At 49.3% G+C, this 21,059-nt stretch overlaps 2 pseudogenes across 2 annotated transcripts in view; both read left to right on the top strand.

Annotated features, from left to right (window-relative positions):
* Positions 1-9,847, top strand: part of LOC307066200 (zinc finger protein 541-like) — a 31,321-nt pseudogene extending 21,474 nt beyond the window's left edge. The window contains exons 8-15 of the transcript in view: positions 2,290-2,353; positions 2,947-3,089; positions 3,495-3,598; positions 4,837-4,912; positions 5,471-5,559; positions 9,113-9,253; positions 9,437-9,618; positions 9,736-9,847. The product of the transcript in view is annotated as a zinc finger protein 541-like (transcript). The remainder of the gene's footprint in view (positions 1-2,289; positions 2,354-2,946; positions 3,090-3,494; positions 3,599-4,836; positions 4,913-5,470; positions 5,560-9,112; positions 9,254-9,436; positions 9,619-9,735) is intronic.
* The window catches only part of LOC307066770 (zinc finger protein 541-like), a 59,162-nt pseudogene that overhangs the window by 22,438 nt on the left and 15,665 nt on the right, over positions 1-21,059 (top strand). Inside the window, exons 2-4 of the transcript in view lie at positions 15,324-15,567; positions 17,200-19,073; positions 20,812-20,870. The product of the transcript in view is annotated as a zinc finger protein 541-like (transcript). The remainder of the gene's footprint in view (positions 1-15,323; positions 15,568-17,199; positions 19,074-20,811; positions 20,871-21,059) is intronic.

Below are 21,059 nucleotides of genomic sequence, written 5' to 3'. Positions count from 1 at the left end.
ATGTTGTCCCAGAGGTCTCTGAGACTTTCCTCTGTTCTTTTCATTCTTTTTTCTTTATTTTGCTCTGCAGCAGTTATTTCCACTATTTTATCTTCCACCTCACTTATCCGTTCTTCTGCCTCAGTTATTCTGCTATTGATCCCATCTAGAGTATTTTTTATTTCATTTATTGTGTTTTTAATCGATGCTTGATTCATCTTTAGTTCTTCTAGGTCCTTGTTAACAGTTTCTTGCATTTTGTCTATTCTATTTCCAAGATTTTGGATCTTGGAAATAGAATCTTGGATCATCTTTACCATCATTATTCTGAATTCTTTTTCAGGTAGACTGCCTATTACCTCTTCATTTGTTAGGTCTGGTGGGTTTTTATCTTGCTCCTTCTCCTGCTGTGTGTTTTTCTGTCTTCTCATTTTGCTTATGTTACTGTGTTTGGGGTCTCCTTTTTGCAGGCTGCAGGTTTGTAGTTCCCGTTGTTTTTGGTGTCTGTCCCCAGTGGCTGAGGTTGGTTTAGTGGGTTGTGTAGGCTTCCTGGTGGAGGGGACTAGTGCCTGTGTTCTGGTGGATGAGGCTGGCGGGGGGGATCTTGTCTTTCTGGTGGGCAGGTCCACGTCTGGTGGTGTGTTTTGGGGTGTCTGCGGACTTTTTGTGATTTTAGGCCACCTCTCTGCTAATGGGTGGCGTTGTGTTCCTGTCTTGCTAGTTGTTTGGCATAGGGTGTCCAGCACTGTAGCTTGCTGGTCGTTGAGTGAAGCTGGGTGCTGGTGTTGAGATGGAGATCTCTGGAAGATTTTCGCCGTTTGATATTATGTGGAGCTGGGAGGTCTCTTGTGGACTAGTGTCCTGAAGTTGGCTCTCCCACCTCAGAGGAACAGCACTGACTCCTGGCTCTTCAATTTGGGATGATTTGTTGTCTATTCATGTATTCCACAGATGCAGGGTACATGAAGTTGATTGTGGAGCTTTAATCCGCTGCTTCTGAGGCTGCTGGGAGAGGTTTCCCTTTCTCTTCTTTGTTCTCACAGCTCCTGGGTCTCAGCTTTGGATTTGGCCCCGCCTCTGCGTGTAGGTTGCCGGAGGGCGTCTGTTCTTCGCTCGGACAGGACAGGGTTAAAGGAGCAGCCTCTTCGGGGACTCTGGCTCACTGAGGCCGGGCGGGAGGGAGGGGCACGGAGTGCGGGGCGAGCCTTTTGGGAGGTCTGGGGTCTTCTGCCAGCGTTCAGTAGGTGTTCTGTAGGAGTTGTTCCACGTGTAGCTGTATTTCTGGTGTATCTGTGGGGAGGAAGGTGATCTCCGCGTCTTACTCTTCCGCCATCCTACCCGGAAGTTCATAGATTCCTTTTCTATTCCATGCAATCTTTTTATTTTATTTTATTGTGATGTGAACAGTTGATCTGTGATCTGTTCTTTTAACAAAGATTTAAGTGTGCATTACAGTATTGTTGACTATAGGCACAATGTTATACAGCAGATTTCTAGAGCTTGATTAATTGAAACTTTATGCCCATTGATTAGTAACCTCCCATTTCCCACTCCCCCAACCCCTGGTAACCCCTATTCCACTCTTTGATTCTATCAATATGAATTCAACTACTTTAGGTACGTTATATAAGTGGAGTCATGCAGTATTTCTCTTTCTGTGACTGGCTTATGTCACTTAGTATAATGTCCTCAATGGTCATCCAAGTTGTTGCATATTGCAGAATTTCCTTTTAAGGCTAAATGGTATTTCATTGTATGTTTATGTCACATTTCCTTTATGTGCTCATCTGTCAGTGGACATTTAGGTTGTTTCCACATCTTGGCTCTTATGAATAGTGCTGGAGTGAACATGGGAGTTCAGATATCTTTTTGAGGTCTTGAGTGCAGTTCTTTTGGATGAATACCCAGAAGTGGGTTTGCTGCATGATATGGTAGTTCTACTTTTAATTTTTGAGGAAACTCCATACCATGCAATCTTTTTTTTTTTGTAATTTTCAATTTTACATTGGATTAGAGTTGATTTACAATGTGTTATTTTCAGGTGTACAGCAATGTGACTTTGTTATACATATTCACATATCTATTCTTTTTTAGATTCTTTTCCCATATAGGTTGTTACAGAGCATTGAGTATAGTTCCCTGTGCTATACAGTAGGTCCTCGTTGATGATCTATTTTATATACAGTAGTGTGTGTATACCATGCAATCTTGAAGAGCCTGCTTTTAGCTGCTCTAGAAAGGCAGGCAGAAAGGGCCTCATGGGTCAGTTGTAGCCAGTCTTCTTGAGGCTCTTCTTTGGGTGTTTTCCAGATCACATGGACGGCTCTTTTGGTATCTATGTGGTGAAGGACAACAGCAAGATCAGCACTGAACCGTGAGTTGGAACAGACTTAGAACCTGAGGGTCCTTGCAATGTGGGGATGCTTTTACCCTCCTTGCATTCCAGTGTCGGTTTTTCCCAAGGGAGCCTTCATCACGGGAAAGTCAGGTCTAGATCCAGAGCCTCCCTAGGAGAGAAGTGGTGGATTTTTCCAGGCGTTTCCCCAATATTCCTTCTGTCCAGACATACCATAGTTGGATCTCTGGGGACAGAATGCCCAGCACCCTGGGGTTCTAGACAGAATTGATGATGGCACAATGAGATACTGTTTTGTAGCTTGGATGTTACCTTGGATACAGAAGAATGCCAGGTATCAGAACATACCTCCCCTGTCCTAGACCCCAAACACCTGAAGCCAGAAATCTGGCGATAAAGCAAATTGGAGGAAGGAAGGAAGTATCCCTCAAGAGGTCTCTGGAATACCTGCGCGTGTCTACTGGGCTGATGAGCACTCCCTGTGTCTGAGAGATGGCCAAAAGGTGGGTTCCACAGCCCTGCTGAGCAGGGCTCACCGCACATCTCTCTTGTATTTCCCATCTTGGTCACACACATATGTCTTTATGTCCGTGTGTGTGGCCTCATTTCAGACACATCAACATAGGAAGCCAGTTTCAGGCTGAGATCCCAGAGCTCCAGGACAGATCACTGGCTGGAAGTGACGAGCATGTAGCTACTCTGGTCTGGAAGCCATGGGGAGATGTGATGACCAACCCGAAAACACAGGATAGAGGTGGCTGAGACTTTGGGGCCAGGTTCCCGAGGGCCCTCCTCCATCCCCAAGGGTTTTCTCCTCCCAGGTCTCACCTTGAGCAGATAGCAGTGATCCCCAGGTGGGGGTGGGGTGGGCAGAGATGGCCTTTAGCGCAGGACTGCTTTGCTGTGCTGCAGTCCCTTGCCCCACCTCTCCTCTCACCCAGTAGCTGGGCAGGCCATCCAGAGCAGGTGCCAGGAGCAGGGTTTCTGCCCATCCTCCTTGTCCCTCCCTTCCCTCAGCCTGCTTTTAGCAGAGAGATGGTGGAGATGGTGACAGGAGCCCCCCGCCCCATCTGTGCTGTTGGGGAGGTTTCCTCTCTGGCACTTGCTGACCCTCTGTGTCTCCTCTCCTTCCCGCTGCCGGGCTGCCTGCTGGAAACAGTGACTGAGCTCTTCAACGTGGCCTGCTCCAGCGTGATGCCGGGCGGGGGCACCAACCTGGAGCTCGCTCTGCACTGTCTGCATGAAGCCCAGGGCAACATCCAGGTGAGGTGCAGGCGAGGGTGGGCTCAGAGGAGCTGTGGGAAGCTCCCTGCTCTCTTAGGGCCAGGGGCTCTAGGCGCAAGACACGTGCCTTCTACTTGGGGCTTTGCAGCTCACGAGAACCAAAGCCTGGCCACCCACCCTTCTCCCTGGTCGCTTTGGGACTGGTGGTGTCCTTTTGAACGTAGGGGAAATGCACACATACGGGCTCAATCAGTTATTTATCTGGGGTGACAGCAGAGCACCAGGGTTCCTCCAGCGTTATCTCATCTCAGCGCGGCACTGGGGAGGCGGTGCCTAGCAGAACCAACTCAGGGCCTGCATTAATCTGGTTTATTTACTGAACATTAACTTTTTGATTAAAAATGGTGTATGAAAACCTCTGATGCAACAGAAATGCCTCTGCCTCCTCCAAGGACCCTCCTCACAATCCTGAAGTTTAGAAAATGAAGAAGTCCAACTGTGTGTAGTGGGAGAGGAAGTCACGTCACCCGAGTTGGAGACCCTAGAGTCAGGGCTACATGGTGCTTTTTCTCAAGCTGAGAGGCAGTGGCTGGCACGTGGTGGGTGCTCAGCAGAGTAATCAGCACACATTTACTGGGTCCTCCTGATACCTGGTGCTGTCATGGTATCAGGCTGGGGCCAGCTCAGGGGCCCATTCTTGGTGTAATGCTCTGCTGCCACCATCTTGAAATTCTTAATAGTTTCTGAGCACAGGGCCCCGTGTTTCCATTTTGCGCTGGGTCCTGCAAACTGCATAGCTAGTCCTGACCGGGGTTACGCTGTTGAGCAAGACAAATGCCCTCTCTTTGCAGGGCTTACATTTTAGGAGAGTGAGCACATGAAATACATTTTTTAAAAGTGATAGATAATGATTAGTGCTATGAGGACCATAACATGGGTTAGGGCGGGGGCAGTGCCACTCCAAATGCTGCTCCCTGAAGAAATAAGGAGCTTGTGCCAGAATAAGTCCACACACTGTTTCGTCATCAAGTAAATCTCGCTATGAAAAAGGTAACATCAGCTGCACTCAACAGTCCGCTTAGTGCTGTAGGCAATGTGTCCCAAGTGGTTGACAGCTGGTGGCCAGTCCACAGACCGACCACACTTTGAGTCGCCCTGGGGTAGGGGTGGCTTTTGGGAGGGCTGCACATATTTTCTGAATTAATGAAAGAACCAAGGCGGGCCTTTACCTCACCTTCCCTCCCTCAGAGAGTTGCCCACCACTCCTCTCGTTCCAGGTTGCCCTGGAGACCCTCTTACTGAGAGGACCCCAGAAGCCATGGACTCACCCTCTCGCCAACTATCACTACACAGGTAACGAGCGTGGCTGCCCGCCTGGTTTTGGCCTGGCTGAGGCCCCTGCGAGCCAGTCAGTTTCCATGGCAAGCTCTGCACGTGCCTCCCGGAGTTCTCTTGGGGCCTACACCTGCCCCCCCAGAAGGGCCCATCCTCTCTGGGGGACTCAGTGGGTGCTGTTCTCTAGTTGGATCCAACCTTCCCCTTTCCACTGGTCCCCTCGTGGGCTCTTCCTGGCCAGAAGGGAGGTGCCAGGTTGGGGTGGGCTCAGGTTTCCCAGTTGAGCACTCCAGCCTTGGAGTCAGGCAAGCAGGGGCCCACGCCTGCCCTTGGCAAGTCTCTTAACCAGAGGAAGCCTCAAGTTGCTGCACCTGTTAAGTGGGGATGGTAATAGCCCCTACCTGCTAAGGTTTTTGTGAGGATTGTGTGAGATAAAGCAAGTAAGGGGCTTAGCAGAAATCTTGGCATATAGTTGGCGCTCGGTGGCCTGAAAAAGGAGGGGAGTCTGCACTTCAGCCATGGCTGTGGTCCCAGAAGGAGAAACATCCTTCCTCCTCTTGGCTGTTTCTCCAATAGGTTCGGACATCTGGACCTCCATGGAGAAGAGGCTCTTTAAGAAGGCGTTCTGTGCCTACAAGAAGGACTTCTACTTGATACACAAGATGGTAAGGCGAACATGGCAGGCTGGTGTAGACAAGGCTCCTTCACACGGCCGAGGCGCTAGAACTGCAGGGCGTGTCAGGGGCGATACTCTGCTCATGCTGTGAACAGTTGACAACTAAATTGCCATTGCTTCGAACAACCTCAAACGGTACAGAAATGAATCCCATGTTCAAAATAAAGCCCTCCAGGCCCCTCCCCACAATCCTACTTCTGACTGATAACCTGACAGGTATTTACTGCCCTTACGGATTTTACACACCTATATGCACTTTCTCAAAAAAGGATGACATCATATACTTAATATCCTGCTGATTATTTTGCTCTTTTTTTAACTTGATGTATGCAAAATTGCACATAATCAAAGTGTAAGATTTAATGTTTTTGACATATTTATACACTTGTAAGACCACCACCATGATCAAGATAATGAGAATATCTGTCACCCCCCAAAGTTCCCTCCTGCCCCTTTGCAACCCTTCCTTCCTGCCACCCAGGTCCCTAGTCAAGTCTTGTCTACTTTCTGTCACTCTACATTAGTTTGCATTTTCTAGAAGTTTATATAAATGGAACAATCATACAGCATGTGATCTGCTTTATCTGGCCTCTTACACTCAACCTAATGATTTTGAGATTCATCTATGTTGTCGTGTGTACCCATACTTCACCCTTTACTGTTGAGGAGTATACCACTGTGTGGACGGACCACCGTTCATTTAATCATCCACCTGTTGGTGTTTTCCAGTTACTGATGACTACAGATAAAGCTGCTCTGCACATTTACATACAAGTCTTTGTACGGACATGTACTGGGTTTTTTTTTTTTTTTTTGCAGAGATGGGGGTGGGATTATAAATACCTAGGAGGGGAATGAGGGTAACTTATAGTAGATGTATGTTTAACTTTTGAAGAAACTGCCAAACTGTTTTCCAAAGTGGCTATACCACTTCCCATTCCCACCAGCAGGTTATGAAAGGTCCAGTTGCTCCACACCCTCGTTGACACTTGGTATGCTAAGTCTGTTTAATTTTAGCCATTCTAATGAGTGTACAGTAGCATCTGACTCCATTTTCCTAATGACTAATGATGCTGAGCATCTTTTTTTTTTTTTTGCTATATGTGCACCTTCTCTGGTGAGCTGTCTGTTCATATCTTTTGCCTCTGTTTTTATTGGAGTGTCTGTGGTTTTATTGAGCTGTAGGAGTTCTTATTTTGTTCTGAACAGCAGTCCTTTATCCAGATATATGCTTTGGAAATATTTTCTCCCAATATGCCATTTGTCAGTCTTCTAACAGTGTCTTTTGAAGAAAAGTTTTAAATTTTGCTTAAGCATAACTTACTAGTTTCTCTTTTTTAGACTGTGCTTTTCGTGTTGTATCTAAGAAATCTTTGCCTAACCCAAAGTCACAAAGATTTTCCCCTATGTTTTCTTCTGGAGGTTTTATAGTTTTAGGTTTTATTTCTAGATTTATGATCCATTTTAAGTTTATTTTTGTATGGGGTGCGAGGTGAGTTCATTTTTGCATATGGATGTTTATTCCAATACCTTTTGTTGGAAAGACCATACTTTCTCCACTCAGTTGCTTTTGTACCTTTGTTAAATATCAGTTGGCCATATATATATGCATCTACTTCTGGACCCTGTATTCTGTTCCATTGATCTGTTTGTCTTTTATTAAGCTATTCCCGTACTGTCTTTATTACTGTAGCTTTATTCTAAGTCTTGAAATCAGAAAATGTTAGTCCTTCAACTTTGTTATTCTTTTTCAAAGTTATTTTTTATATTCTAGATCCTTTTTAATTCCCTATGAATTTTAGAAATAACTTGTCAATTTCAAAATAAATATTCCTGCTAGGAACTTGATTGGTACTGTTTTTGACTCTATAGGTCAACTGGGGAGAGTTGTTACCTTAACAATATTGAGTCTTCTGACTCGTGAACAGGGTATATCTCTCTATTTCAATCTTTAATTTTTCAGCAATGTTTTGAAGTTTTTAGTGTACAGTTGTTGCATACTTTTTGTCAGATTTATTCCTAAGCGCTTGGTTTTTTTCTGTTTCGTTTTTGTGTTTTTTTTTTTGTGGTATGCGGGCCTCTCACCATTGTGGCCTCTCCCGCCGCAGAGCACAGGCTCCGGACGCGCAGGCCCCGGACGCGCAGGCCCAGCGGCCATGGCTCACGGGCCCCGCCGCTCCATGGCACGTGGGATCCCTCCAGGACCGTTGCACGAACTCGTGTCCCTTGCATCGGCAGGCGGACTCTCAACCACTGCGCCACCAGGGAAGCCCAGTACTTGTGTTTTTTATGATGTTATAGAGTTCTTTTTTATTTCAGTTTCCAATGGTTTGTTGCTAGTATGTATAGAAATAAAATTGATTTTTATATTGATCTTGTGTTCTGAAATGTTGCCAAACTAACTTACTAGTTTTGGTAACTTCTTTGTGGATTCCACTGAATTTTCTACATAGACAGTCATATCATCTGCAAATAAAGACACTTTTATTTCTTCCTTTCCAACCTGGATGCCTTTACTTTTTTTCTTTCCTTTTTGCACTCTAGAACCACCAGTACAGTATTGAGTAGAAGTGGTGAGAGTGGAAATCCTTGCCTTGTTCATGATATTTGAGGGGAAACCACTCCACCGTTAGCTGTAGGGATTTTGTAGGTATCATTTCTCAGGTTGAAGAGAAGTTCCTTCTATGCCTATTGTGCTGAGAGTTTACATCAGGAATGGACATTGGATTGTATCAAATGCTTTTTCTGCACCTATCAAGATGCTCATATGATTTCTCTTTTTTAAGTATAATATGATGAATTACATTGATTTTAGATTGTTAAACCAACCTCACGTTTCTGGGATGAGCTCCACTTAGTCATGGTATATTGTCCTTTATATATATATATATATATATATATATATATATATATATATATATATATATATATACACATATATATATTGTTGGATTCTGTTCGTTAAAGTTTTGTTTAAAAATTTTCATCTATGTTCATGAGGGACATTGGTCTGTAGCCTTGTTTCCTTGTAATATCTTTGTCTGGCTTTGGTATCAGAGAAATGTTGAACTTACGGACTGAGTTGGGAAGTATTCCTTCCTCTTCAGTTTTTTGGAGGGCTCTGCCTAGCTGTCGCATAAGGCTATGAGGTATCCACCACGTAAGGACACTCTGCTTTAATTAGTCCCTGTCTGTAGACGTGGCTCCACATGATGTCACAGTGAGCGTCCTCGTGTGTACCTTTGTGTGCGTTTTCCTGGAGAGAAGCCTTCCTGGGCCAGCCTTGTTGCTCAGAGCATGCAGAGCTTACGTGGTGTTGACTCTGGTGGCTTCTCTCTGAACTCCTTCATCCCCAGGAGGACTTTGTGATTCTCTTTCCCCCGTAGCAGAGGAGCATACCAAGCCGTAGGGGAGAGACGTTTCAGGAGGGCTTTCAAAAAGTGGCGGCTGGCCCCATGGGGAGGGGATTTAGGGCGTGAAGGCCATCCTCACTGCTACTCCTGAGGCACTGTCCTTAGCCGGCTTCTGTCTTCCTCCACTAGGTCCAGACAAAAACAGTAGCCCAGTGTGTCGAGTTCTACTACATGCAGAAGAAAATGATGGAGTTTGACTGCGGCCGAGCCCCAGTGCCGGAAAAGAGGGTCAAGAGAGAGCTGGGTGAAGCAGACAGGACAGAAGCAAAGGTAGAGGGTCTCGGGGTAGGGCTTCAGGAGTTCAGCACGGATCTGGATGCCCGGTGCTCATCCAAGCTGGGTGGCGGTGGGGGGGTGCACCCCGCGACGTCTGGACGCTCTGGACACCTGCTTCTCCCTTAGAAGGGCGGCGGGGCGGTCAGCACCCTTTCATCACCTCTGCCCACTCTGCAGGTCACTCGTAGCCCTCGGAGGAAACCCAGCCACCGTCCAACCCCCGAATTACAGAGGACTACTGAGAGTTACAGGAGTGAGACCATCCCCAACTCCAGCCCTAACACCGGCTCGAAGCGGACCCCTGAGCTGCCGGGGAGCAGGAAGGGCCAGGGCTTCTTTCCCTGCCGGGAGTGTGATAGGTACCGCCTTTTCCCTGGATGCTCCCACACCGCCTGCCCTCAGCCCTCTGGGGTGCCCCCCTCAGGGCTACCCGCCTCCCCCTGCTCTGACCCCTGTGTCCTCTGGTGCCTCCTCAGGGTGTTTGGCAAGATCAAGGGTCGGAATGCCCACATGAAGTGGCACCGGCTTCAGGACCACGTGGATCCCACCGTCAGGGCAAGGTGGCCCGTGGAGCCCTTCCAACTGTAGGAGGAGGAGGGCGAGCCAGGGGCTGGCATCGGCCCTCTGCGTGGGCAGCTAGTTGGGACGGGCACCTCCAGCCCTGTTGCATCTCCTTTGTTAGGTTGTTTTTGTACGTTTCTCCTTGTATATATTATTAAATTGTTTTCTAAAGCAGCTGTCTTCTGGCTTCCCTGCCTGTTGATCCAGCGAAGGCTTTTGAGCCCCTGCTGCTCCCAGAAGCCACAGTGACTGAGTCCCTGCCCTGGAGGAGCCTCATACATGAATGCAGCCAGCATTTATCAAGCACCTGCTGTAGCTGTGCCAGACAATGCCCAGTCCACGTGATGGGGACGTAGTGATGGAGGGACAGGACCCTCCCCTCACAGAGCTTACATTTTAGGAGCGGGAAGGTAGGAGTGATAAAGCAGCAAAAAGGTGAGTTTAGATATCTATAGTGCATATGGTTTTGGCCGTAATAACAGAGGAGTCAGCGTAGGTTTAAGCTCTCAGGACACGTGGTGGTGCCAGTGGCTCCACGGTGAAGTCAAGGCCTGCCAGCAGTGGCCAGCGTCTGCAAGTCGGCTGCAGCAGCAGCAGCAAGAATCCCCTCTTGTACGCGGAGCACCCAAACCTTCGTAGGGTGCAGGGCAGAGAGCAGCTCCCTCCCTTCCTTGTTCCCCTTTTTAAAAGTGAGGAAAGCTTGTAGCAGCGCCCAACAGAACGCCCCTCACGTCTCCTCGGCCAGAACTGTAGCCCGTGCTCTTTCTAAACTGATCCGTGGCAGTGGAAAGGGAAGTGGCCACCGTTATCCCGGACCCTCAAGATTTGTGTCCAGGACAAAAGCATAAGTTGTGTTCCCCCCAGTTCCAGGAGTGGGGAGAACCAGTGTGCTCCCTCAAATTTGTTGTCACCCGATCCAAACTGGAATCCCATTTGCCAGGAAAAGAAGAGGAAGCAGAAATGGCCACTGGGGAGTCAGACCTTGTGTCCACCACAAAGTGACATGAGGAAAGTACAGCAGGGGGCCAAGTCCGAGGGAGTGACGGAGTGGCAGACGCTGGCAGGTGGATGGCGCGGGGGTGGGAAGCCACACTGAGGATGCTGCTGAGGCTGAGACCCACTTCCAGGCCACGGGGAGGCAAAGCACAGAGTCTGCCACGGGAACCAGGGGAGGCTGTGCAAAGCTCTAGCTGCTGTGTGGGGGCCGTGGGCGGCAAGACGGGAATCCTGGAGAGTAGCTGGAAGGTTCTCAGCGGAGATGGTGCCCTGGGCTGGAGTCGCAGTGAAGAGGCCAGAAGCGCAAGGATTAGAGATCACGTTAGAAGTAGATTCAGACTTGCTGATGGGTCTCACGTCACAGGGAGAGCTGGTAAGGAAAAGGACAGATCGAGGTTGGCAGGGCAGGTTGGGGTTTGAGCAACTGAGTAGATGCTATTAACTGAGATGAGGAAGAGGGACACATCAGAGGATTGATGGCTTAAAGGCGTGATTGTGTCTGTAACTGTGTGCTGCCTTCGGAGGGACTGGCTAGGGGAGCAGGGCAAACGGTGGTGTCAGGAGGCTTCACAGAAGGGCCAGGTTGCAGCTCAGTACATCTGAAAAGACGGGGAGGGAGGAGGAGCAGAGGAGGAAGTTGAGTTGGAAGCGGTGCGGGCACTGTGGTTGGGGAAAGGACTCTGGCATCAGATGAACCAGAATCTACAGCCTGGCTCTTCTTCCTTCTTTGCCACCTTGGGCAAGTCATTTTCCCTGTTTGAGTCTCAGTTTTCTCATTCTGTAACTGGGATGGAAAATGCCTACCCATATATATCTGGTTTGTTTGTTTTTAATGCCCTTTAACTTTTTGTTGTTGTTGTTGTTTTGCTGCGTTGGGTCTTCGTTTCTGTGCGAGGGCTTTCTCTAGTTGCGGCGAGCGGGGGCCACTCTTCATCGCTGTGCGTGGGCCTCTCACCGTCACGGCCTCTCGTTGCGGAGCACAAGCTCCAGACACGCAGGGTCAGTAGTTGTGGCTCACGGGCCTAGTTGCTCCGTGGCATGTGGGATCTTCCAAGACCAGGGCTCGAACCCATGTCCCCTGCATTGGCAGGCATATTCTCAACCACTGCGCCACCAGGGAAGCCTTGATGAGAAAAACGTAAATCGCATATTGGCAGGTGCCCCGTATGACCTGAGCACTCATGCTGTTGCTGTCACCGTGTGGGTCCCACCCTCCATAACAAGTGAAGCCTGATGACACTGGAAATGAAAGTCTCTGGCTTCATGGTCGGGTGGTATATTAGTTATCTATTGCTGTGTAAGAAATTAAGCTGAAACTTAACAGCTTTAAACTATTGGAAGCTTTTACAATAGTGCTGCTTAGAGGGGCAGGGAACCCAAACTGTTTGTGGTTATCCAAACTCACCCCCATCTTATCTGCTGTCAGAATACAGTGGCAAGCACAAATGTGTGCTCCAGAAGCATTGCTGAATGTAAGAAGAGAGTTGGGCAAAGGTTTCTTATGAATTACCTCCCCCCAGCCAACTCCACCCCCAGAAAACAGTGTTTTCTCAACCCCAAATTATCTGCATTGTAATCATCTAGGGGTCCTGTGAAAAATGCAAATTCCTGTACCCCTCCACAGAGTTTCCTAATCTGAATCATTGGAGCAAGGGCCCTGGAACTGAAATTTTTTAAAGAAACTTTCTTAGAAGAATAGTTTTTAGATATGCATAAAAATTGGGAAGATGGTATAGAGAATTTCCATATACCCCACACTCAGTTTCCCCTATTCTTATCTTACATGAGTATGGTACATTTGTTACCATTAATGAACCAATATTGCTATATTATTATTAACTAAAGTCCATGCTTCATTCAGATTTCATTAGTTTTTACCTCATGTCCCTCTTCTGTGCCAGGATCCTCCCAGGACACCACATTACATTTAGTTGTCACATCTCCTTAGGCTCCTCATGGCTGTGACAGTTTCCCAGACTTTCCTTGTTTTTGATGACAGTTATGAGAAGTCGTGGTCAGGTATTTTGGAGAATGTGCCTCAGCTGGGGTTTGTCTTATGTTTCTTATGATCCGAGGGGGAGGAAGACCACAGAAGTGAAGTGCCACTGTCCTCACATGGTATTCAGGGTGCACAGTATCAGTGTGACTTGTCACTGTTGACGTTAACCTCCACCACCTGGCTGACAATGTTTGTCATGTTTCTACGCTGTAAACTTAGTCCCCGCCCCCAATACTGTCATCTGTGGAAGGAAGTCACTGTGCACAGTTCATGCGTAAGGTGTGAAGAGTCATGCTTCAACTTCTTGAGGGCAGAATAGCCACACAAATTATTTGGAATCATGCATGGCCATTTATTTATTTGTTCAGTCATTCATTTATATCAGCATGGGCTCACGGAGATTTTATAGACTGGGTTATTATCCAGTGCTACTTTGTTGCTCAAGTTGTTCCAGCTTTGACTATTGGGAGCTCTTTCAGTTGGCCCCTGTGTCTCTTTGACATACCCCATTTGTGTGTGTGTGTGTGTGTGTGTGTGTATGAAAGAGAGAGAGACAACGAGATGGAGGCTGAGAGACTTCTGTTCTGGAACTACAAGATACTCTAAGCACATCCTGTATAATTTCCTGCCCAGTCCTAGAACCAGCCATTTATCCAAGGAGCCCTGGTTACTTTTATTGGAGAATAGTATTAAAAACTAAGATCTGGGTACTAGGTGTGTTTGAACCTGAATTTTTAACACAGTCTCACCAGCTATTTCTTAATGAAACCAGAGTTAGAGAATCTCTGCTCTCAGTTTTGACTGCCGTCACTCAAGTATCAGCATACCTCAGAGGTACTGCAGGTCCGGTTCCAGACCACCACAATAAGGCCGATCATAGGAGTTTTGTTTGTTTCTTTCCCAGTGCCCATAAGTTATGTTTACACTATACTATAGTCTATTCAGTGTGGAGTAGCATTTTGTGTTAAAAAAAAAAAAAGTGGGGCTTCCCTGTTGGCAAAGTAGTTGAGAGTCTGCCTGCCGATGCAGGGGACACGGGTTCGTGCCCCGGTCCGGGAAGATCCCACATGCCGCGGAGCGGCTGGGCCCGTGAGCCATGGCCGCTGAGCCTGCGCGTCCGGAGCCTGTCCTCCGCAACGGGAGAGGCCACAACAGTGAGAGGCCCGCGTACCACACACACACACACAAAAGTACATATGTTAATTTAAGAATACTTTATTGCAGACTTCCCTGGTGGCGCAGTGATTAAGAATCCACCTGCCAGTGAAGGGGACACAGGTTCGAGCCCTGGTCCAGGAAGCTCCCACATGCCGCGGAGCAACTAAGCTCATGCGCCCCAACTACTGAGCCTGCGCTCTAGAGCCCGCAAGCCACAAGTACTGAGCCCGCGTGCCACAACTCCTGAAGCCCGTGAGCCTAGAGCCCATGCTCCGCAATAAGAGAAGCCACGGCAATGAGAAGCCCACACACCGCAACAAAGAGTAGCCCCCACTCGCCACAACTAGAGAAAGCCTGCACAGCAATGAAGACCCAATGCAGCCAAAAATAAATAAATAAATAAAAGAAATAAGAGAAAGAAGTCTTCAATTATTTGGAAACTAAAGAACACTCTTCTAAAATAACTCACGGGTCAAAGAAAAAAAAAATCAAAAATGAAATTATAAAAAAAAACCTACTCATTTACCCAAGGAGTAGAGAAACATGGAAAATTCAGATATATAAGAAAAGGAAAATTAAGTTGATCCATGATGCTACCAATCAATCCCATTCTGTTTGTTTCTATTCAAATTTATTTTTCCCTTTTAAAGACTAGATCATTCCGTTTTTCAACAATCCTCTTGTTAGTGGCACAGCACTTAGTGGTGCAGCATGAACATCCTTTCACGTGAATGGATATTTTCCTACAGTTGTATCTTAAATGCCTGCGCCATAGACCACTGAGACCAGAATGCAGTCACCCACCTGCCCTCGTGTCAGTTATTAGGTGGTTTCTCACATTTCACCAGGAAAAACAATGCTGCAGTTAACTCGCTTGCAGTTCACTGCAAGATCTCCGTTAATTTGTACAGATCTGCCTTAATTTCCTTAATTAAAAAACCAGAGTGGAATTGGCTGGGAGAAAGGACTTAAACTTTTCTAAGATTTTGCCTTGTGCATTTCTGGATTGCACTTGCAAGTGTGCTGTTGATGTTACCGTCATGAAGTCCTGCCTGTCCAGTCACTCTGTCCTGGAAGCACTCAGACTGTTGCTGTCCCCTCCCTTACCCCCCAAGTGTGGCTTCAAGATTGGGTGCCGCCCTGGAGGTGTGGCCTGACCAGGGTCCCTTCTCCCCCTCACCTGGTGCTAAGCCTGGTCTTCTCTGCGAGTGAAGCTGCTGAAGTTGGGGTTCTCGGCCAACTCCCTGAGTTGGACTCAGCTGCTGAAGTTGGTCCGAGGGTGGTAGAGTGCTTCCTTCCGGGCTCCGATGTCCCCGGATATCATAACCTATGCTTTCTCCCTCTGTCTAGACCTGGGGCTAGGCGTGGTCAAGGTGCCCAAAGAGGCTAACGAAGGAGGCAGGGCCACGTCTGGGAGCACAAGGAAAGGAAAGTGGCAGCACAGGTCCCCTCAGAACCCACTCCTGGACTGCAGCCTCTGCGGGAAGGTGTTCAGCAGCGCCAGTTCTCTCAGCAAGCACTACCTGACCCACAGCCAGGAGAGGAGACACGTGTGCAAAATCTTCAGCAAGGCCTTTAAGCGTCAGGACCACCTGTATGTAGGAGTCTGGTTGGGATGTCTGTTCAGGGGGCTGTTGGGGGCTGGGCGTGTTCCTGGTTCTTTTGCATCCCATCCCATCCACCTGCACCGCCCCCCACCGTCGGGTGTCCCAGGTGTGTGCAACCTGTGCTCCTCCCACGGCCAGTGTTTGGGGGGGGGGCAGGGCCTACACTGCCCGGACAGCCCGCCCTCCCCAGCCATCAGATTCACTCCAGTGAGGAGAGCGCCACTGCGATTTGCCGACAGGACCCATGTGCTTTAAAAACACACTCCAGAGGCAATTTTGTCATGGAGGGAGTTGGGCTAACTGTGTAGAGAAATTTTCAGAGTCCCTGGTAGGTGTCTGAGCAGAACAGATATGCACTCCATGAGGAATATATGTTGGGATAACACCAGGGCGTGAGGGGTTCTGAAATGCCTGTTTCTAGAACATGGCAATGGAATGTTCACTCTCTTTTTTCCTTTTTTAATTCCCCCTTTTATTAACTCGATTTTTTTTCAAAACTTGACTTTAAAAAGCAAGCTCAGTGTAAGAGGAGCAGAATTCCGTTTGTTCTTCATGTCTTAGAAATGATAAGTTTTCTTGCTGCCGAGGGAGGAGAGACAGACTTTCAAACTGAGAGACTCGTAAGCGGGAGAGGACGATCCCTTGCATGTTTACAGCTCGCCCGGCCTTTACTGAGGCTTCGATGGATCCCGCTTTCATTGTGTCCTCTCCCCTCTCGCCATTAAGGATGGGAAATGATTTACTCCTGTCACAAGCTGGTAACAGTTAGGGCTAGAAGGTGGGTCTCCGGATGCCCTCTCTGCTGCTTCCCTCAGATGGAGGCCAAGGGTCCAGGTTTGGGAAAGGGTTTCATTATTTACTGGGTCCCATTGATTAGAGCCATCTGGAGTAGGATTGTTGGGAACCCAGAGGGTGATTTACCCATTTGTTTATATTTATAATATATTAATGCAGGTATAAGTATGATGTAAATATAATACATACTTGCATTCTTTTATATTTGCAGAAATTATAGGCACATTTGGCTTTTTGTTGTTGCTGTGGGGCTCCCAGGTAGCTGTCTAGAGGACTCCTGTGGGAAGGCAAAGACTCCTTTGTTCAAGGAAGGATCATCCCCAAGTTAGCATTTCCTCAAGTGCGTTCTCAGAACTCTGGTTCTCTGGTTCTCGGTGATGCTAAACGGGTCTATTTAAAAAAATGGTTTTGTGGGCAAATAAGTTTGAGAGACATGGAAAGTTCAACAGATATCTCTTTCTCTGCTCTGTGGCTTTTCAGTTTGCTACTAGGAACCTCCAAGAAGTAAAGAGTGTTTTTCCCAAACTTATTTGCCAGCTGAGCCCAAGTCCTCAGGGAGCAACTCTGGAGACTGGTGTTCCTTAGGAACCCACTTTGGGGAACTGTGACTTGGCTCCCACTGATTTTTTAAATCTCAGATTAGGGGTTTGCTTAGGGGTGAGGGCAAGAGCTCCCCCTTCCAGACGGCTTTGGCCGTAGCAGGGGTCTTTCCTCATAGGGTCTGAGCACAGTTTCTGAGTTGCGATGCTGCTGCCCCCTGGGGACACGCCTGGGTTCCTGCAGTGGGTGAGCCACCCACTAACTTTCTCCTCATGTGATTCCAGGACCGGGCACATGCTCACCCACCAGAAGACCAAGTCCTTTGTGTGCATTGAGCAGGGCTGCAGCAAGAGCTACTGCGACTACCGCTCCGTGCGCCGGCACTATGAGGTCCAGCACGGCCTGTGCATCCTCAAGGAGGCCCCCCCGGAGGAGGAGCCCTGCGGGAACTCACCCCACGCGCACGAGTTTGCCAACCAGCCCGCACCCGCGAGCCTGTGGTCCCTGGTGCCCCCGGAAGCCCCATCCCCTAGCTCCCTCTTGCCCAACCGAGACCTCCTGCGCTGTATCATGAACAGCATCGTCTGCCAGAAGATCCCTTCTCCCAGGCCAGCCGCAGGAGGGCCTTCAGACAGCGGCGAAGGGAGGATCACGGCCTGTTCCTCCCTGCCCTCGTCAGGGTCCTCCTTCTGCGGCCCAGCCAGCAACCCGGCGGCCCCAGGAGCCCTGGGCACTGAGGTTCCCGAGGAGCCCTGGCCCCCACGGAAGGAGCCGGGCACGGACGTGTTCACGGCCGTCCACTCGCATGCAGCGGAGAACAGCGGCCCCGACCCGGCCGAGCCGAGCCGGAGCTGCTGCTGCTCCAGCCCCCATCATCCCTGGAGGGCTGGCCTGAGGGCGCTCCCCTGCCTGCCTGCCTGCCTCTGTTCCGTGGCCAGACTGTCCCCGCCAGTTCCCAGCCATCAGACCACAGTTTCCAGTGGCTCCGAAACCTGTCGGGCTGCCCTAAGAGCTAAGGAAACAGTATGTTTGTCGTCCACAAGCCCTCTGCAGTGCCGTCCCAGGAGGGCTCCGGGCCTGCCCCGGGCTCAGCAGCGACTCCCCTGCGGGGGAGCCCTCACCCAGCTGGGGCACCGGTGTGGAGGACACGCCGCCTTTCCCTCCCACGCTCCTGAAGGCACCGATGGAAGCCTCGAGTGACCCCAGATATGCCAGCACGAGCCGGGAAGAGGACTCCTGGGCTTCCAAGAAGAGCAAGTTCGACTGCGACTCCTTCTCGTGGCAGAACCCTGGTGAGCCTGGACCCCAGAACGGCCCAAAGTCCAGCGGCCTCCCGTCGGATGCCACGCCGCTCTTCCGGCAGCTGTTCCTGAAGCCTCAGGCGTCTCTGGTGAGCCACGAGCAGATGCAGGTGTTCCAGATGATCACCAAGTCCCAGCGGATCTTCTCCCACACCCAGGTGGCCACCGCCTCCTCCCAGCTTCCCACACCCGACGGCAAGCAAGTTGCCCTGAAGTCACTGCAGGGGCCGTGGCCACAGCAGCCCCCACCTATGGCGCCCACTGTTGACTCTCTCCATGCTGGCCCCGTGAACCCAGAGCCAGAGGGATCCCTAGCCCGCAGGAGAATATCCACACCCTCTTTCCCCACAGAGGCCTCCCCCAGCAGCGTGAGGCAGGACACAAAGGGAAGACCAAAAGTGGCTGCTGCTCCACCTGCCCTCACAGCGTCGTCCCTGGACCCTCCTGGGAAGCCAGACATCTCCTCTCTGGCGAAGCAGTTGAGATCCTCGAAAGGGACCTTGGACCTGGGGGACATCTCCCCCGGGAGCCTGCGTCAGACCCAGTTAGGAGGGGAGGAGCCATCCAGAGCCCACCTCCGAGGGAAGCAGGCCCAGGCTGAGAATGGCACGGCTTCCGGGGCCACAAAAGGTGGAGAGGGCCCGGCCTGCTCCTGGGGCGGAGGCTACAGGCTCTCCTCTGGCAACTCCAGGGCCCAGCGCTTTTCAGGCTTCCAGAAGGAGAAGGTGAAAATGGATATGTGCTGTGCGGCTTCTCCAAGCCAGGTAGCCATGGCCTCGTTCTCGTCGTCGGCCGGGCTTCCAGCGGATCCTCCCTGGGACTCCAAGTCCAAGCTGACGATATTCAACAGGATCCAGGTACCAGGGCCCTCTCACGGGACCTAACCATGCGGGAGGCAGAGTCTCGTCCTTACCTGTGTCCGTGTTTCTGACTTGTCCAGGCACTGTATATAACCTCAGCAAATCGTCAGATGCCGTTTGTTTACAGAGGGGGGATTGAAGGTCCAGAGGGGTGATGGTTCCTCCCATCACCCTCCGCCCTGCAACACACACACACAAAACAGAACAGGGCTTTAGAGTTGTCAGAGACACTTTGCGTCATGTTTCTTCACTAAACTTTTTCTATTTGCTTTCTTTCTGCCTTTGGCTTCCTATTGGATTTGCCTCCTTCACTTCTTCAGAGAATGTAAAGGCAGAGCTCCTTTGCCCTTGATATTTGTACGTGAAATGCTGTGTCTATTCTGGTTGTGAATCACAGGTCCACAAGTCCGACTTGGCCCCTGCTGCAGGCCTGGCGCCGGTCCGCCCTTGTGGAGCAGCTTGGGTCCTCCCACATCGTGCCCACGAGGTCCTGGGCGCAGAGAGCTCGGCCACGTCTCTTCGTGATGTTCCGAGGTCCAGCATCCTTCCTGTCACACCACAGCTACCTGCTCCTCTTTTTTTTTAATAGCTTTAATATTCACGTGCCTTCTAATTCGCCATCTTGAAGTGCACCGTCCAGTGGTTTTTAGTCTGTTTACAAGGTCATGCACCCATCGCCACTCTTTGCCAAAACACTTTCATCACCGCAGAAAGAAACCCCACACCCTTGGTTGTCACCCACAATCTCTCCATCCCTCCCAGCCCCTGGCAACCATGCATCTACCTTCTGTCTCCATGGATTTGCCTATTCTGGACACTTCATGTGATTGGAATCATAACGCTGCGTGGCCTTTTGTGTCTTTTGCTTCTTTCACTTCACATGATGTCCTCAGAGCTCCTCTGCGCTGTAGCACAGGTCAGAACTTCAGTCCTTTTTATCGCTGGTAACTTGTCCATTGTATGGATACACCATATTTTATTTATCCATTCATCAGCTGATAGATATTTGGGTTGTTTTCCCTTCTTGGCCATTGTGAATACACGCTGCTATGAACATTTGTGTACAGATTATTGTTTAGACATATGTTTTCATTTCTCTTGGGAAATACATAGGAGTGGAATTGCTGGGCTCTACGGTAATTCTATTGGAGGAAGTGCCAGACTTTTCCAAAATGCTGTGCTGTTTTATATCCCTACCGAGAGTGTAAGAGGCCTCCAGATTCTCTGCATCCTCACCAACACTTGTTATTGTGCAGTTGGTTCACCTTAGTGGGTGGGAAATTATAATCTCATTATGGTTTAATTTGCATTTCCCCGATGGCTAATAATCCTGAGCATCTTTTAATGGCCATTTGTATATCCTCTTTGGGTAAGTGTCTATTCAGACTCTTTGCCCATTTTTAAATTGGGTTGTGATTTCATTTTTGAGCTGTGAGAGTTCATTATGCATCACAGATACAGAAATCTACATAGTCCCTTATCAGATACATGATTTGCAACTTTTTTCTCTTATTCTGTCTTTTCACTTCTTGATGATGTCCTTTGAAGCACAGAAGTTGTAAGTTTTGATGAAGTCCAATACATCTGTCTTTTGTTTGGTTTTGGAGTCATCCAAGAAACCACTGTTTACTCCAGGGTCACCAAGAATTATACCCGTGTTTTCTTCCAAGACTTATAGTTTTCACTCTTGCATCTCATTTCTGATATGTTGGCTCAGATGTATATTCGTCTTCAGGGTGGAAATATCTACCGGCTCCCCCACCCGCTGAAGGAGGAGAACATGGCGGGTGGCTGGTAAGTTCAGAAGCCCCTCGGGAGTCCTATGGTGGCTTTGATGTGCTGGCCCTGGGTGAGCGAGCTCTGGATGCTTCACTCCTGAAGGGGCGAGCACCAGGCCACGGAGAATCGGGGGCATCATCTCCATTTCTTTAGGGTTCTTCCAAAGCTGTCTGTCAGAGGATCAGTGTTTGGGGACGGAGTTCC

This window comes from Hyperoodon ampullatus (genome assembly GCF_949752795.1).
Source record: "Hyperoodon ampullatus genome assembly, chromosome: 18".
NCBI classification, from domain to species: domain Eukaryota; kingdom Metazoa; phylum Chordata; class Mammalia; order Artiodactyla; family Ziphiidae; genus Hyperoodon; species Hyperoodon ampullatus.
Note: the sequence above shows the minus strand (reverse complement) of the source record. Positions and strands in the feature narration are given on the sequence as shown.